The sequence below is a fragment of the Platichthys flesus genome, chromosome 15 (assembly GCF_949316205.1).
Source record: "Platichthys flesus chromosome 15, fPlaFle2.1, whole genome shotgun sequence".
In the NCBI taxonomy this organism is placed as follows: Eukaryota; Metazoa; Chordata; class Actinopteri; order Pleuronectiformes; family Pleuronectidae; genus Platichthys; species Platichthys flesus.
The window spans coordinates 4,316,796-4,333,023 of NC_084959.1; the positions used below are offsets into that span (position 1 = coordinate 4,316,796).

At 45.6% G+C, this 16,228-nt stretch overlaps 1 protein-coding gene across 2 annotated transcripts in view; it reads left to right on the forward strand.

The window, feature by feature from the left end:
- The window catches only part of zbtb16a (zinc finger and BTB domain containing 16a), a 106,712-nt gene that overhangs the window by 52,394 nt on the left and 38,090 nt on the right, over positions 1-16,228 (forward strand). The gene's annotated exons all lie outside the window — the stretch shown is intronic.

Consider the following 16,228-nt stretch of genomic DNA (forward strand, 5'->3'; position numbering starts at 1 on the left):
CGATCAGTTTCATCTCCTCCTCGAGGCTGCAGCCCGGAAATTTAAGAGATTTTCATTTTGATCTTTTATTTACATGAATGGGAAACAAAAAGATAAAACCAGCAGCAGCTTGTTGGTGCGGTCGGTGATCCTAACGCTCTGAGGTGCTAAGTGTGGATGCTCCTTTTAACAGGAGAGTGAATGTCTTGCAGATTTACACACTTCTAGTCAAACTGCAGTCTTTACTCCTGAAGGAATCGACAACAGAGCGACACTGTTGACGCTGCAGCCTGCGAGCTGAACAAAGGGATGAGTTACCTCACATGTGCTTTATCTCACTCTAAGCATGCTGGGTGTTTTTTCTTTTAACATGTGAATGTGGAGCGTTACCCACTTTCAGTGATTTGTGGATTAAGTAAGTGTTCAAGCCCAGTAAATCTGAGCAGCTCTGGGAAACTCCCCCCGAGACGAGGCCTGCACATCGTCCTCCTGTCACTCTACACCTCCGTGACATGAGAGGTCTGAAAAGTCACAAAGCACTGGACGCCTTGAGAGGTCCGGCCTGCCACTGTTACACCCCCCACCCCCCAAACACACACACACACACACATACGCGTGCCAGCAGTCCCTGTGCACTGAGCCTACTTAGTGCAGCGCCGCTTTAATGGCATGGGCCGCTTTTTATAGGCAGCAAAGAGCTCCTCGGTCCTAAGGCCCTAAGTGCAGATGGTTTATTGAGACACTGTAAAAGCCATGGGACCTCTGAGGGAACCCCTCCTGCACACACACATGCATGCACGCACACACACATGCACACAAAGACACACACACACACAACCCAAAATCCATGTGTTGTCGTTGGCTCGTTGGCTCGTTGGTTCTAGCCCCCTGTTTTGTTGGGTTTCCCAGTATGTTTTCCACTGGTCCCACTAAGTGGTCTGATGTGTCTACTTGGTGGTATCGCCGTCAGCCGCGAGGAAACAACCTGCACACACACACACAAACACACACACACACACACACACACACACTCTCTCAGAAGGCAGAAAACTATAATTGCCAAGATCATTTGTTTGTTTGTGTGTCACCAAACTCTAAACAATGAAGTGCGATGGATTCCCTAACGCTCCGGCTCTGTTGTGACAGAGATGAATGACAGGCGCACGCTGGGCCGGTGAATTGGCTCAGCACCGCGGCTCAGCGTGTCAAAAACAAAACTTGCTCCAAGGAAATATTCACTGTTTATTTTAAAATTACAGCCCGTTTTCACAGCCCCCCCCCCCCCCCCCCCCCCCCCCCCCCCGTCCTGCTCGCTCACTTGTCAAAGCGGGGAGGAGAGAGAGAGAGAGCTCCGTCACACGAACAAATGGGATGGTGATTGTTATGGAGATTTTCTTTCGGTCTCCCTGTGTAGTAGTTTGTGGGTCCGCGGGCAGATGTTGTGTTTCCCATGTTGATGTCACATCGCGCTGCACAGCTCAGCGGCTCGGAAGTGAGCATGGATTTTAAACTGGTCTTAAAGTCAAGAGTTATGACATAGTGGGAGCTGTGGGTGAGTCAAGGTGATCTGGTGCTCAGGCACTTGTTGCGTGTTCCTGACGTGTGTGTGCGTGTGTGTGTCTGTGTCTGTGTGTGTGCGCAGTGCACTTCATGCTCCAGTGGGGATTATCCTCAGAGAGCCATGCTCAGACAGAAAGTTCAACTTTAGGCTGGTGCTGTATTAGTCATCGTAGTTTTACAAGTAAAAGTTGCTGGTGCATTGTTTCTTTATGTCCCCATGAGTCATAGTTCTACTCATCACTCCCTGCTGGAACTTTTTAAATAATCCAAACACAGATTTCTGAGCAGTTTTAGCAACTAACAAACATTTATATGAGTTGGTTATTCAGCGAACTCTAGAAATTATGAAAAGGTTCATCATCAAGATAAAGATGAGGTTTCTGCAGAGGAGGAAGATTAAAAATATGTTATGTCACATGTTCTTACATCTGTTAAATCTGTCGTTATGTCCGAAGTCTCTCACGTTTTTAAAATCTGTGACTCGTTGAATGTCCTCTGGTGAGCACCAGGTTTTAGAGATTCTCAGAAAAAGGACTCAGGAGGCCGATTCCAAACTAAAACAGTCTTTTGCTTATTTTGTAGAATCCTCCCCAAAACACAGGAAAGGTCCAAAAACACAATGGGGATCATAACAGTCAGGGACAGAACAGACACATGGCACAGACACAACCATGCAGAGAGGAAGTGGAAACAGGCCGGTGTGTATCAGACGTATAAATGAGGGAATAGAGAACAGATGAGCAGGAGGAAGAGGAGGATGAGGAAGAGGAGGCAGGTCAGGTGAGAGTCTGAGATGAACATGGGAACGAATGAAAGGATGAAGAAAGAGACTGAAACTCGAGGGTTGGGAGGTAATGTGAAGTTGTGAGAGAGACTCACTTCTTACATCTTGATTAAAGTATGAATAACTTGTCGAGACAGATTAAGATAAAAGTCACAAGATAAACACGGCGTTCGGTGAAGTGCTGGTACCACATCACCACCCGAGCATCAGCTTCAAACAGCTCCTGTGATGTCAACAGGTTAATAACAACAACTCTCAGTGTGTACTCGCTGACTTCAGGAGGTGAAGAGTGTGTTGATGGGAGATCAAATGGAAAAAAAAACACAAAATAACATCAGAAACCAAAGGAAGAGCCGCCGTGCACTGCGCCCTGAGAGCCGAGCAGGAAGATGTGGGCCGAGTATTTTTAGCACCGGTGGCAGCAAGTGCACAAAACTTTTCTTTCTTTTCTTTTCTTTTCTTTCTGTTCTCTCCTCTTTCCGAGGCGCAGGGGGGGGGGGGGGGGGGCTTGATGCTCGACTTCAACCTGTACTGTTACACACATCAGTGTTGATTCATCGGCGCTTTGGTTCTGGCTTGAAAAAGGCAAAGACGGGCGCTTCTGTGGAGACGGAGCGACGGTTAGGGAAGAGACGGCGACGGAGGCGAAGCTGCTTTGATAGTTTTTGTTGTCTCTCTCTCTCTCTCTTTTTTTTCTTCTTGCACTTTTCTCCTCCGCCTCCGCCGTTTGACTTTCAAGGCTTTTCTCGGTCTGACGCCGCGTCTCGATTTTTATCGCGCCTCTCTCTCTCTCTCTCTGTCTCTCGCTCTCTGTAATGATGACACTTCACCGAGTCCCAAAACACCCCCAAAATCTCCTCCCCCCCCCATCACCACTTCCTCCTCCTCCGCCACCGCCATCATCCTTCAGCTCGCTTCAGAAAAGACAGAATATTGGGGAGATGAAGCGAGAGAGTGGAGAGGCTCTTTGGTATGCGCAGCGTGTCGTGGATGTGGAGCGTTTTCAGACACCGCCACCTCCACCCTCCCCTCTGTCTGTCTGTCTGTCGGTCTGTCGGTCTGTCGGTCTCTCTGTCTCACTCTCTGTCTGTCTGTCTGTCTCACTGTCTGTCTCACTGTCTGTCTCACTCTCTGTCTGTCTGTCTGTCTGTCTCTCTGTCTGTCTGTCTGTCTGTCTCACTCTCTGTCTCTCTGTCTGTCTCTCTGTCTGTCTGTCTGTCTGTCTGTCTCACTCTCTGTCGGTCTGTCTGTCTGTCTGTCTGTCTGTCTGTCTGTCTGTCTGTCTGTCTGTCTCACTGTCTGTCTCACTCTCTGTCTGTCTGTCTCTCTGTCTGTCTGTCTCTCTGTCTGTCTATCTGTCTCTCTGTCTGTCTGTCTGTTTCTCTGTCTCACTCTCTGTCTCACTCTCTGTCTGTCTGTCTGTCTGTCTGTCTGTCTGTCTGTCTGTCTGTCTGTCTCACTCTCTGTCTGTCTGTCTGTCTCTCTGTCTGTCTGTCTCTCTGTCTGTCCCTCTGTCTCACTCTCTGTCTCACTCTCTGTCTCACTCTCTGTCTCACTCTCTGTCTCACTCTCTGTCTGTCTGTCTGTTTCTCTGTTTCTCTGTCTCTCTGTCTCACTCTCTGTCTGTCTGTCTGTCTGTCTGTCTGTCTGTCTGTCTCTCTGTCTCTCTGTCTGTCTGTCTGTCTGTCTGTCTGTCTGTCTGTCTGTCTGTCTGTCTGTCTGTCTGTCTCACTCTCTGTCTCACTCTCTGTCTGTCTGTCTGTCTGTTTCTCTGTCTCTCTGTCTGTCTGTCTGTCTGTCTCTCACTCTCTGTCTGTCTGTCTGTCTGTGTGTCTGTCTCTCTGTCTCTCTGTCTGTCTGTCTGTCTGTCTGTCTGTCTGTCTGTCTGTCTGTCTGTCTGTCTGTCTGTCTGTCTGTCTGTCTGTCTGTCTGTCTCACTCTCTGTCTCACTCTCTGTCTGTCTGTCTGTCTGTCTGTCTGTCTGTCTGTCTGTCTGTCTGTCTGTCTGTCTGTCTGTCTGTCTGTCTGTCTGTCTGTCTGTCTCTCACTCTCTGTCTGTCTGTCTGTGTGTCTGTCTGTCTGTCTGTCTGTCTGTCTGTCTGTCTGTCTGTCTCACTCTCTGTCTCACTCTCTGTCTGTCTGTCTGTCTGTCTGTCTGTCTGTCTGTCTGTCTGTCTGTCTGTCTGTCTGTCTGTCTGTCTGTCTCTCACTCTCTGTCTGTCTGTCTGTGTGTCTGTCTGTCTGTCTGTCTGTCTGTCTGTCTCTCACTCTCTGTCTGTCTGTCTGTGCTTGTTGTACAGAGCACTTGGCGGCTCGCCACTCTGGGCTGCCTGCCACGGCCGAGGGTACAGTATGTACAGTCTACCTTGTGCCAGCTATTTATTTTGTTTTCCTCTCTCTCTCTCTCTCTCTCTCTCTCTCTCTCTCTCGTCTCAGTCCTTCCCTCCACATTGTTTTTTCTTTCTATTTTTTTAAATCCCATTCTGACGTTTAGTGTTTGACAGCGTTTGCCAGAGCCGGATCCTGCAGACGGTGGTGGTGGTGGGGGGGGGGGGGGGGGGGACTCAGCCCCTTTCTGGTGCCTCTTAGGTCTCAGATGTTGTTTGTCCTGAAATGATAGCGGCAGTTTCACGCCACAGGTGAACAGTAATAGCAGCAATTTGTGAACTTAGAGCAAATAAAATGACAATCAAAAAAAAAAACACAGGACATTACAGTCATTTTGGATTCAATCGGAGCTCGGGTCGAGTTTCACAGATTGTCGGGCGATCTAGAAATCCTGTTTGTTTTTTTTTTCTGATTCTTTGAATCATATTTCATCCAGTTTTTAGTCTGTGTGATAATTATTTAAATCCCCTGTAGAGCTGCTTTAAAAATGTGGTTTCTTTTATTCAGTTTGTTCAAAAAAATAACTTGTTTATTTTGGACTAAAAAGAGAAAACTACCCAAGGAGCATGGTAAAGTGCTAAATCAACTTCTAAATCCTTTTGACACCTGAGCAAAGTCCAAGGTGAAGAAAATCCACGAGCTTCAAACGAGACCCGAGCCGACAGATCTCATCATCTCTGGAGCCAACTTCTCATCAGGCAGCTTTTATAGTTTAAGAGCGTTAATCCTCTGTTTACAGTATGTACACATCGTAAAGACAGGTTGGATTAGCCAGCTAAGAGTGTGTGTATGTGTGTACATTTTTGTGTGTGTGTGTGTGTGTGTGTGTGATTTTTTTTTTTTCTAACCACCAGTTGCAGATAAGCTTCCTGCTCAAGGCCTCAATGTGATGATATATATGAAGGAAGCAACAGTCGTCATATTTGTCATTGAGTATAAAACAAAGTGGGTTTTACCATCCACTCGTCTTTATTCACCTTTTTGTTTTCAGTTTTTTTAGTTTGTTTAATATTGTGACTTACAAGCTGTCGTGTAAAATCCGACCTACATGTGCAGTTCCTGCTGTTACGCGGCTCTCGAAGCCAGTTTCCCTGCAGTGTTTTGAAAAAGCTGAGACGCGACTTTATGATCTTTAACATCTGAGGTTCAGCTGGAATCTCTCCGTTCAGAGTTTATGAAAAAGTGACAAGAACCGAAATATGGCATTCGTTGTGTTAGAGATCTTCCAAACACTTTCAAATGAAAAACAGAATCAGTGCAAAGGGACAATAATACGGAAGACAACAGGTGGAACACGACGACAACAAGTAAACAAAGTCAGTACACAAGGAGAAAAGTTACAACCTGAGACTAGACGATGAAAAGAGGGAGAAGATTAAAAATATATAAATAAATAATGAAGGAAATACAACAGATCTTGGAAATTATGGAACAGTGAGATCATGATTGGAAACATAAGCAATTTGTTGTTCTTCTTCTTCGTTTGGTTTAGTAGTGTTTATTAAAACTGTGTGTTTCAATATTCTTCTTCTTCTTCTTCTTCTTCTTCTTCTTCTTCTTCTTCTTCTTCTTTTTCTTCTTTTTCTTCTTTTTCTTCTTCTTCTTCTTCTTCTTCTTCTTCTTCTTTTTCTTCTTCTTCTTCTTTTTCTTCTTCATCTCCTTCTTCTTCATCTTGATTTCACACTGATGCACCGAGCAGTTCTCCCAGTGAGGATCTTTTGGAGAATTTAAACATTTCCACACAATATTAGGCACAAACTAAAACTATAATGAGCTTTGTAGTTTGGACACAGTTGATCTCTAACCATCATTCTAAAGTCAATCCCAGTTCACCCACAAACACTTATTTTTTCCAGTTTATTGATGGGAACAGAACTTTATATGAAGAATCTCTGGGCCTTCGGGTCGTGTGCTGGCACAGTGTGACTGTATGTGTCACACAGGCCTCATCAGCTCGGTATGCTGGTGTTTGGTTTGTACATTAGTCAGCCAGAACATCCAGTACTGTGTATTTACAGAGGGCGGGGGGTGGGGGGGGGCTAGGACAGTGTCTCTGACCCTGCAGCCTAAAGGGAATTATTATTTTACGACGAGCTACAGTTAGTGGCACCGCTCCATGTGGAAATGGAACATTTCTGGCAATAGCGCCGCCCCTGTGGTAGCATAAAAATATTAAAAAAAAATCCCCTTGACCCCTTTAAAGTTTAGAATTCCCAAATAACCCCCGGTCCTAAGCAGATTTTTAAATATAGAACATGATGCAATATGCAGAGAGAAATGCTGTTTAGTCTAAGTGTGCGTGCACCTCATGCCCAGTCGTCTGTGTGTTGAGCCTTATTCCATAGTTGATTTGAACTGAGAAGTACACGCTTATTAACATTATGTGCCCGAGTTAACCAAAACTCCTGTTTCCCAGCTGCTCCCGACCAGATGTTGGCCCTGGCTGCCTAAATTTAAAAGCTTTGTTCCAAACTGATCCCAATCCGAGCGTGGGAGTGAAATACCCACGAAATCATCCGGCGTGTTTAGATGAGAAGAAATGCACGGAATCTGGATATGAGCACAGTGAGGCAGGAGGGGGGGTGGGGGTTCGCGTCCCTTATTGCTCTTTGTCTCCAGCTCCCATCTTTTCCGTGGCGTTTGTTTGGCTGAGGGCCGGTCGGATGTTTTGGCCGCGTGCCGGCTCTTCGCTCTCAGTGATGACGACATATTTGTGCCGGCAGGTCTGGATGTTCTGCCAGCATTCCAGCATTTATGATCGCTTGCAGATGCGAGTCCAGGAACACACTGTACTGTACCCAAACCCAGAAATTAATGAAACTTGACTGCCTTCCAGGCCACAAATTCCTAAATGTGTGTGCGTTTGTGTCCCTGTGTGACTGTGTGTGTATTTAACTGTGTGTGTGTGAGTGTGCATGAGCGAGAAGTGAGACAGGAGACTCTAGAGAGGGGTGGAGGGAGGGAGTGTGGGGGGGGGGGGGGGGGCTGACATGTGCTATTAAAAGCAAGTAGCAGGAAAAGAAGTAGTTCAGAAAAAAAAAAAAAATATTATGGCCCAAAGTGTAAAGTACATTTTGTAACCACAGCTGATGTTCCTGTCACGCTTGCACGAGCTCCCCTCGCACATACATCAGTGCTCTCTGCCCGGCTGCGTTAACACAACATGACAAACAGCAGTCGCTCACACAACCATAACATTAACTTAAAGCCCCCCCCACCCTGACCTGTTGATTCAAACGCTCGACGGGATTATGCAACCGCGCAAATCTCAGCTGGGTTGTGTTACATTAGACGAGGGCGCGCCGAGGACAAGTGCGAGGTGACACGAGGCCGGGGTCGACTTCCAGTACTGTAGCACGAGCCAAGAGAGAGAGAGGTGGTAGGGTGAGGAGGGGAAGGGAGGGATGGGGGGGGTGGACTTGTTAGACCTCTGTCCTGAGCAAATGTGACTTCACTGGAAACGTGTTGCTCGGAGCAGCTGTGCTCCTTTTACCCAGAACTCGGTGTACCTGGGCTGCGAGCTTCTTGGAAACACACCGGTGTTTTTTAACAGAAGTAACACTTTAAAATAGCCCCGGCTGAAAAGAAAAAAAGAAAAAGCCCCGGTGTGATACAAGAGGGCCGATCCTCCTCCTCCTCCTCCTCCTCCTCCTCCTCCTCCTCCTCCTCCTCCTCCTCCTCCTCCTCTCCGGCCAGGGCTGCGTGACCAGGTGGAAGAACACTCGCTCCACATGTCCAGTCGCCTGAAATGACAGTTTTTTAGCTCAGCGTGGATTTACACCCGACACCTGTAGCTTCCTGGAAGAGGCTGTGGAACCGAAACTGGTGCTGCTGGGAAACGTGTCACTGACCAGCACGAGGCCGGCTCCCTGTCTGATAATGCGTTTCTTATTTGCAGTTGATTGCAGGGCAGGTTAAATCCGACTTTTGGTATTAACTGACCTTTATGTGACTCGGTGTTGAGATGGACAACATGTCTCCAGTCGGTCCCATAAACTCGGAGATGGATCCAAGATCTCCTGGAATTGAAAGCTGCCATCTTGAATAAAACTTTTTATAGGGACAAATTACAAACGTCTTAAATAAGAAACCCACTATGACGTGCTGATGGATTTAAAATGTGCACAGTCATGCTCCCCAGAGAATGAATCCTCAGAGAATCAACAAGTCCTGATACTGGTGCATGCAACACTCTTGATATTTCAGCCTGGGACTTTTACTTTTGTTCTCGTCACTGCTGCACACAAATAAAACCTTCACCCGCCCTTTTTCATTTCAATCCTGTGCCCCAGAAATATAACACAACATCACTCTTTTCTACATGAATCCTGTCAGACACCGTCTCACCTCACTTGTTGTGTCAGAAATGACTTTTCTATTTTCTGTTTGATTTGTGAAATGCCGAGTTGTGTCGTCAGTCGACTTGTCAGTGAAGCTGCTTCATTTGCTCTAAAATGAACGTGGCATTGATTCATAGATGCAACAGTGCGACTGTAGCTAGAACACACAAGTTAAGATACAATGGATATAAATCAGTGTTATATTATATTGTTTAATTGCTTTTATTATTATTCAGTACAGGATTTTGCAACTGCATCATAGAGCACTGGCAAACATCGAAAAAAGAACTGTTTAAATACCATCATTAAAGAAATCAAAAGGGGGGAATTGTAATTAACAACACAAAGAGTTCTGATGATTTGCAGCTGTAATCAGATTCCAGTCGGACAACATGATATCATATCAGAACCAGATGAATGAGTTACAGAACAACACAGTTTACGATCTCTCACAAGCTCCACTTTCATGTTTTTAAGACGTGTGTAAAGATGAACCCTCCCTCCGGCACGACTTTGCTTTTATTAAACATAATCCCACCAGTAATCACCTTTTGTCCAACCGGCAGCTCGGGCAGATTAGTTTGTGGTCAGATTACCGGCTCCGATCTTTTTCTCTTTTTCCTGCGGCGCTGGTGACTCATCAAAAGCTTGTCGATCAAAAAGTTGGACGGGGGGGGGAACTCAAAGTTGACTTTTCAGACCCCCTCTCTATTTTCAGACAAGCAAGGACAGGAAGGATTGATCTTATTCCTTTTATTACAGGGATATTGCAGCTTTAAATCCTTTCTCGTTGCTAAGTAGCGAGTGGCCCTGTGCTCCCTTAATGGGCCTGATCTGGTATTCCGCTCCGATGCCAAGTCTTATTTCTGTATGCGAGACAAAGTGTTTTGATGGAGGGTGATTGCTGAAACGTCAGTGTCTCCACCAAAGCCTGTTTCTTTTTTTCCCTTCTGGTGAAGAGCGAAGGGTTTTATGGCCTCTCCCAGTACAGTACACTGTGTGCCTTCTGCTCAAAACAAGAACACAGTCCATTGGATTTTGGATTCGCTTCATCATCCCTCCCTCCTCCTTGCAGCTCTGTTGTCAGCGAGCAGCATGTGTGTCTGAGCGAGAGAGATGTGAGTGCTTGCTGTGTGTGTACCTAATGCCTGTGGGTGTGTGTGTATGTGTACGTGCGTGTGTGTTTTGTTGCAAAAGTCAATTATTGCAAAAGGCTTCCAATTAATTTGCTCTCCTGGAAATTCGAATGATACTGTAGAAACGCACACAGTCATAAACACACATGTACACACAAATCAGGAGCAGACGTTCTTGCAAAACGCACAAACACACTGCTTACCATTAACTGGAATGGAGGGAGAAGATGCACGGGCTGCAGACATTTGTTTGCTCCAGAGTGTGGTGTTAAATCAGGTTGTGTGTGTTTGTGTGTGAGGGGGGGCTCTTACCGGCTGAATAGTGAACATTGCTCACGGGGGATGAAACAGGATCAGGTGGAATTGCTCGCTCTCGTCTCCAGGTATTCTGGGATCGTCTTATTTTAGGCGAAGGGTCCTTCGGTCTGTCTCGTGGTTTTCACACGACAGGAGGGAGGAGACGCCCGTGACAATCATCTTCAGGAGAAATAAGCTTCGGGTTATTTAGGAGTTCACGAGTCACCGTCACTAAAAGCGACTGAATGAATCGATGAGGATAAAAACGGGTTAGGGTTAGGTCAACGTATTCTTAACCAATTAGATCCGAGGGGCCATCATCAGAGTCCAGACACGTATAGAAACTGAGACACTTTATAACCTGCGCCATGGAGGGGTTAGGGTTTTTTACAACGCTCCATGTGTTGGTTGGTTGGGATGTGTGTCCAAAACTTGGTGGAAAGATGGAGCATGGTGGATGTGAAGAAAGGGGCGGACCCAGGATCTACCAATTTCTCAATTAGGGGACTTGTATCAAAATATAAATCTAGATTTATCTCATTTAAATTTGGTTTCATAATGGAGGGGTTGGGCTCTATTCATTAGCCATGCAGAAACAAATAGGGCTAGAATCCTGTAACTTGTGTAGTTGAGGTAACGCAATGTGGTCTCAGCTCTGTGTGAGACTACACAACCATCCATCCTGTGATGCACGGTGAAATGAACACGGCATAATGAGGAAAACTTAATTGTGATATTTTGTTTTTAAAAGAAGCAAAGACCATGTCAAATCATAGCTTCCCAAAGAAAAACCTGTCCCTCGGCAATTACAGTTCGAAAGCACAGTTATGTAAAGATTGAAGAGTGTGTGTGTGTGTGTGTGTGTGTGTGTGTACATGTGGTGCTGGTGAGGTCCAGCGGTGCAGCTCCGTGTAGTAATTAGTGGTGTTTGCCACATTCGGAGGAGGTGCTGCTATTCGTATCTGCACTGCACATGTCGATGTGCGCTTTGTCTGATTGTTATTCTCGTTTTTTTGTGCGTTTTTATTTGCGTTGTGTAATCGTTCTGTGCAGAGCTCTTCACGCAGATCATCCAGGGTTCGGTGACCTGATCTCACTTCTGGCATGTCGTGTGTCGAAACGCGGCCTACATGCGTGTGGAGCCAGCTGTGTGTGTGTCGGGGGGGGGGGGGGGAACTTTTTTCTTCCTAAAAAGTAGGAAGAAGAAAAAAAAAATCCCGTGACAGTGGTGAGAGGTAGGTAGCACTGGGGGCGAGATAAGGTTGTGAGAGAGGGAGGCTAAATTTAAATCGTAATTGGCCGACTTCCACAAGCTTGTGGGCATTTTAATGAGTCATAATAACTTCATTTAAAACCAGCTGAGCAGAAAATAGATTGGAGAGAAGCCTGTGGCTAGTATGGATTTGTTTTGCTCTGTGTGAGTGCGCTTGTGTGTGAGTGTGTGTGTGTGTGTGTGTGTGCATTGAGTTTGACAGTAAAACCTCCACACACACCCACAGACACACACAGAATGCAGGAGCTGGTTTGACATTTTACTGGACGGAATAACACAGATTTGTCTTGTTCCCAGTGTTTGTGTGTGATGACACGCTACAGTGCCACAGTGGCGTCTCTGACTCGCGACTTCCACAGCTCGATATCCGAGTCATATCAATAGTGAGGAAGGAAATGGATCCGCACGCGAGTCCAGCAACGTGGAGGGGATTATATAGCGTCCAGGCTGCGACCCCCCCCCCCCCCCCCCCCCCCCTCTCGGGTGTTTCCCCTCCCGGGTGCTCTGAGGTTTCCAGGTGTGGGTGTGAACAGGCACGACTGACATACTGTACATTTACCACCTGTTTGTTCTGTGGAACCTGTTTGGGTGGGACCAGTTACACCTTTATCATTAAGAGCAGAACACTGGTAGATGGATAGAAGATCAACCTGTCGCCTGAGTTCAAACAGGGAACTGTGGGTTTTACAAACAACGAAAAACTTTCTGCTCGTCAGCATCACATCGTTGGACTTGGAGGAAATTGCCTGTTTTCTAAAAGAGGAAATGTTTAGTTATCATTTGTGTGGAAATTGGTTTTTAAGTTTTGGGTCCAGAGGAAAATGATGACTTTATTCTTGTAATAGTCTGCGAGGGTTGTGATATTACCACTTACTTCTCAATTACAACCTTACTTTTGTAATATTGCAGCTTTATTCGCAAAATCTCTCTATTTTTTAATCTTCTTAATTTTCTTAACAATGCATGATACTGGTTTGACAAATGCAAAAATGGACCTAGAAGGAGTCTACCTTAAAATCAGATTCACAAAAATGTTACTGCATAAAAATAAGAATGCTTTTGTGTAATAATTTACTTTATTTAAACAGTTACAAAGTGTTTTAGCTTTTGAAAATTAAAATTTGAGAGCAAACGATAGGGAACAATTCAAAGCAGAAAGAAACATAATTCCTGCATCAATCCTCTTGCATCATTTAAGGTCGTATGTGTCTCAAACAGCCGAACACAGCTCCTGGTATTGATTTCATTTGAATATCATATCGTGGCGTCGAGTGCCACGGACCTCTCCGCCCTGCTGCGCTCACACCCGAGCGTGAAATGTGCTTCCTGTCTGAGGGCGGCTGCGTCTTGTAAACTGTCCTGTCGGGGCTGCGAGCGCAGATGAGATCCTGTAGCTGTCGGCTGCCTGAACACTCACTGTCGAGCCGAATCACAGCCGCCTCTGATGATCCTTCACCGACCATTGTTCCCGTCAGCGGCTCCCCAGCTCGACAGGGAGTCACACCTGGAAGTGAAGTCATTTCACGGGAGAGACGGTGTGTGACAGAAATGTAAAAAAAAAAAAAAGATATTATATTTTTTTGTGCCCCAACGGTAGAACATTGTTGCGGTAATGGTGGAACGCTGTGTCATGTATTCGATTTGCACCATACCCGTCGCGGTAGCTGTAATGAGCCGCTGGTATGCACTGACACTGGCAGAAATGGAATTCAGATTTGACAGCTCCTCCATTGTGTCGCTGCACTGTGTGTAATTAGGAAGGTTTTATAAGCGCGTGGGGGGTCGCACTCTTCTCTGCTCACATGTCCTGTCCACTTGTTAGATTATTACCCTGCTCCCGACAACACATCTTTTAAATCTGGCTTCCACGTGGCCTCGCTTCTATATTATTAAGCATCATCCAAAACTTCCTCTGAATCTTTTGACAGTTTGCTGCAACAAAGTAGAAAACCATGTTTGCAGAGCTGAATGAAATGTCACGATTCCAAGGATCTGGATTCTGTGACTGTCCCGAATGGGGGAGCAGCATAGGGAGGGGGGGCGGGGGGGGTTGTTTGTGACACAAATGGTAATAAAAGTAAATATTCTCTCAGGCAAAACCTTTTATTGCATTATGTAAGTTGGCCAATAGCTCTGGGAAACTTTTTTAGATCAATTTCGCAGCGCAGATTAGAAAGCTATGAATCCCATTTATGGAAGAGCTCCCTCATGAAATGCTCTTTGAAACTTTTTTTATATTTTTCGGATGAAGGGAGAATGAACCCGGCTAAGCAAAGATCTGCCAACGGCACTTTCATGTGTGTGTGGGGGGGGGGGGAAGAAAGAAAGAAAGCAAGGGGGAAAGTGAAAGGAGACAGAGCGAGCGAGGCAGAGGGAGAAGATAAAAGCTCTCCCAAAGCCATCTGGAAGCAGCCAGGACACACAGGGATTGCTTTTATGCTGCTAATTCCACTGGGAGGTGCGACATAAAAGCCAAGCATGGATATTGTGTTATAACTGTTCAAAACAAGCAAGTGGCCACAGAATACTAATACAGCCGGTCACAGGGAACAGCACTTCAATCCAGGAGTAAACAGACTTTTTGGACGATCTCCAGAGGGAGTTTTCTTTTTGGGGGGATGGGGGGGAGGCAGGGTGGATTGACGTGCAGCTATTAGTTGATTGTGTCACACTTGTGCTGGGCGTGTGTGTGTTTCATTTGATTATTACTGACATGCAGGAAAAATGTAGATTATTACGTAGAAGGTTGTGTTTTTATTTCCTTTGCCTGTTAGTTTGCAGGATAACACAAAAGGTTACCTGTCAGATATCCAGGAATTTTAGGTGGAAGGATGAGATTAAGAGACAGGAAGAATCCCATACTAATTAGTGCTTATATAAGAAATAAATAAAATTTTCTTTGCACTGTTTGCATTAGTTCTGTGGTGTAAACATGTACATACAAGTGACAGCTACAGGGACTAAAGAATGAAAGACAAGTCGGGTCAGAGAGATGATAGATACACTTGTGGGTGTGTGGGTCTGCGTGGACGGCAACAACATTATGGACGATCAAATAGCAACAGAGCGAAACACCAAGTTAGAAATGTTCAATTAATTCCTTATTAAGTTGTAGTGGGTCAAATTTTGAATATGGCTGAAAAGCTGCTTTGAAGTGGAGCGCTGGGGAATTAGCCTCGACGCAGAGCCCTTCTAGTTTCCCATCATTTCGGTGGGCTGTACATCCGTGAATCATTTGCATGTCTAGTCCGAGTTACACCAGGAACATTTGTTTTAGCATCTCTCCCTCTTTCCCTCGTTCCCCCTGTCTGTGAGGAATATGTTTTGAGAAGAAGCACGTTGCATCAATTCATCCATTTCCCACAAAACACTGTGGGAAAAACTAACCTCTCTATTTCCGTCTGTAACCTCCAGGTTTTGCCAAAACGAGGCAGGACTGAGATTAAGGGAAGTCGCAACTTTGAAGTCTTGAGAGTCGTGGTTTTTAATTTAGGCTGCGTGTTGTGTAACATCCAACACACACACAGAAAAAAGTAACTGCAAATTATTAGCGTTCAGTGATTCTGACAGCGTGTGAGAACGCCGCACACAGAACAACTCATACAGGGAAACACTAATATCATTTGCACTGACATCACTGGTGGAGCACGCGGCCCGAGGCGCTCAGTGTGCAGAACAACCCGGCTTCTTTCAACTCCGTTATCATGTCTGTATGAACTGACCCCCAAACCAGTTTGCTGGACTAACTGGTCTTAAAGGGAGCCTCGTGTGAACGCACCCCGAAGAAAGCTCTGAAGAAAAAGAGGGCCTTTGCTGCTTTAGATGTCCGCTAAATATTCCAAGACGTCTCCGCGGGTTAAACCCAGAGACATAAAGAGGAGCACGACATAATGAGTGCACACCCAGCATGACACGCCACCGACGTACAGAGGTTCCTGTCAAGCTGTCACCCACTTTCAGATTTACACAAACCTTTGAAATGTTGCATGAGGTTCTATGTAAACTGGGGATGTTTCCATCAGTTTGCTTGAAGTGGATAAATCAGCTCCCTTGTACATCAGAAAGCAGATCCAGCCCCCCCCCCCCCCCCGCCACATTCTGTCATAACTGCTGCTCGTGGCTCAGTTTAACGCAGATCATTAAAGTTTCATTTCCTCCAAGGTTAGAGACGTTTAGACGATGATAATAAACTGAGTAAATCTTAAACTGGTTATTAAGTAACTGAATATTTAATAGATTTTTATTCTTTTTCGCGGAGGCTCGGAATTAAAGGCGATTCTGATGCGTTGTTTCCGTTTAGACTTAAATGTCACAACGTGTAAAATGTGAAATCAGTGAGATTTTGCATTGATGCAACTGGAGAGAATAGATCTTAAATGTAAAAAATGTATTGATGAGTATATTGCCTTTAATTATCACGGGTGGCCAAGTGCCTGCTCATTGTGGGATATGTCGGGTTCCTCTATAATAA